This window comes from Dromiciops gliroides, chromosome 3 (assembly GCF_019393635.1).
Source record: "Dromiciops gliroides isolate mDroGli1 chromosome 3, mDroGli1.pri, whole genome shotgun sequence".
NCBI lineage: Eukaryota > Metazoa > Chordata > Mammalia > Microbiotheria > Microbiotheriidae > Dromiciops > Dromiciops gliroides.
Genome location: NC_057863.1, coordinates 640,343,995 through 640,346,460, shown reverse-complemented (window position 1 = coordinate 640,346,460; position 2,466 = coordinate 640,343,995).

Below are 2,466 nucleotides of genomic sequence, written 5' to 3'. Positions count from 1 at the left end.
TCATTTTTAAAAGAATTTAAACTACATATAATCAAAGGGTGCGCCCCCTGCCACCCCCCCCATCCCCCATCTGAAATGTTTCTCCCCAAGAACATTCTGGATAAACCCTCACATTGCCAGGGGCTGGGCTTGAAGACACTTGTGGTTCATGTGAGCTATAGGAAAATAAGGGCTGCCAGAGCCTGCACCCCACCTCCTCCCCCTCTCTCCCTCCCTCCCTCTTTCTCTCTCTCTCTCTCTCTCTCTCTCTCTCTCTCTCTCTCTCTCTCTTTCTCTCTCTCTCACACACACACACACACACACACACACACCCCTTCTCTGTCTCTCACTTCCTCTTTTTCTCTCATCTGTCTGTCTCTCATCTTCTGTGTGTCTCTCATCTTCTGTCTCTGCCTCTCTGTCCCCCTCTCTCAGTCTGTCTCTTTCTGTGTGTCTCTCTCACCTTCTATCTCTCACTCTCTGTCTCTGCCTCTCTCCATCTTTCTCCTCTCAGTCTCTGTCTCTGTCTCTCTCTTTCTCTGTCTCTCATCCTCACTTTTTCTGTCTCTCTGTCCCTCTCTCCTCTCTCTGTCTGTCTCTCTCTTCTCTTCCCTCATTCTCTCACTTTTAACAAAACAGAACCCAAGATTATAGGGTCTCAGATCCAGGATGGCTACTCTACATGCATATTAGTGTTGTTCACATTCTGGCACCCACAAATGCCACTGGTTTGGGAAAGAAGACTGAAGACAGTCTGCTCAGCCCACAAGCCATAACTCTCCGTCTCCTAAACAACCCAATAATAGTCAAATTGCAAGATGCCTAACTACATGCACAACTCTTAATTATTACTTTAAAATATTCCATTTCCCCCCAAATAGAAGCAAGACTCAGCTTGAATGCTCAGTCCTATGCCAGTGCCTGAAACCTCAAAGGTTTCCATTCAAATTCCCACAACCACTAATTCAAATGCCTGATTGTGGGTTAGAGGTGACCTGGGACTCTCAAAGATTGGGAGGAGGGGACAAGAAGAGAGGAAGCCCTGGCAGGTTTTTCCATACTGCATAGTCTTTGGGGGTGGTCCCACCAATAGACAGATTCCATAGTCCTTGGACCAACCTCAAGGAGTAAGAAGAAGCTCACCCCCACTCATTTGTCCACTAAGTCATGAATTCTTTTGCCGTAGCAACCCACAAAGCAAAGAAAAGTACAAGAGGATTCTGGGTCCTGGGTGACCCCTTGAAAGGCTGTTCTCAGGGTGAAGTGTTGGTAGAAAGAAAGGTAGAAACTGCTAAGAATAATTCCATTTTAGACTGTCTAGAAGCATTAATTTAACTTTAGGTCCTCTGAATGTGAGATCCTGGTCCAGCAAACCCTAATGTAACTTTGGAAAGACTGAAACACACAAATATTTATATTCTCATAATAAATGAAAGCAGAAGATGAGGGAAATTGGCAGCACCATAAGTGGGATCGCTCTCAGGTTCTCCTTGGAGAGTCAGACCAGCAGTCGGCAGAACTGCTTTCAACACAATGTCATTCCATGGGACCTCTGGTCATCTGACATCGCACGGTTCCTGAGGAACACAACAGCAACAACAACAACCAAAAAGACCACCCTGAAGATAATCACCATTTATGCACCAATATCTGTTGTGGGTGATGAAGAGGGGGAGAAATTCCTTAAAGAACTTAACTAGCTCAACGTAGCTTTGGTGACTGAAGTGCAAAGGTGAACAAGGCAGGGAGGCTGGTCAAAGGGATGCTAGAGAAAACAGGATTGTGTAGTTCAAGTGCAGGAAGCCTCTGACGCTAACTGTGTGACCCTGGGCAAGTCCTTAGCCTCTTTGGTCTTTAGTTTCTTCATCTGTAAAATTAACTAAATGGCCTCTAAGCTGCCTTCTAGCTCAGTCAGCCTCCTCAGAAGTCCCACAAGTCTATACCATGTCTACTTTTTTCAAAACTGAAGTGGGGGGCAGCTAGGTGGTGCTGCAGTGGATAGAGCAGCGGCCCTGGAGTCAGGAGGACCTGAGTTCAAATCCTGCCTCAGACACTTGACACTTGCTAGCTGTGTGACCCTAGGCAAGTCACTTAACCCTAATTGCTTCACCAAAAAAAAAAAAACTGAATTGGGGGGCATCTAGGTGGTGCAGTGGATAGAGCACCGGCCCTGGATTCAGGAGGACCTGAGTTCAAATCCTGCCTCAGACACATGACACTTGCTAGCTGTGTGACCCTGGGCAAGTCAATAACCCCAATTGCCTCACCAAAAAACAAACAAACGAAATAAAACCTGAATTGGAAGGCATTAGACATGGCAAATGCCAAAAAAATCACCCAAAACCAAAGTTGACTGCATCTTAACGAACAATTTGATAACCAATGTGAGCATTACATATTACAATCAATTAGAGGTGTAAGAATTAGTGGGCTCTTCTTACGAAGTCAACTACTCCAGCCCCCTTGTTTTACAAATAAGGAAACTGA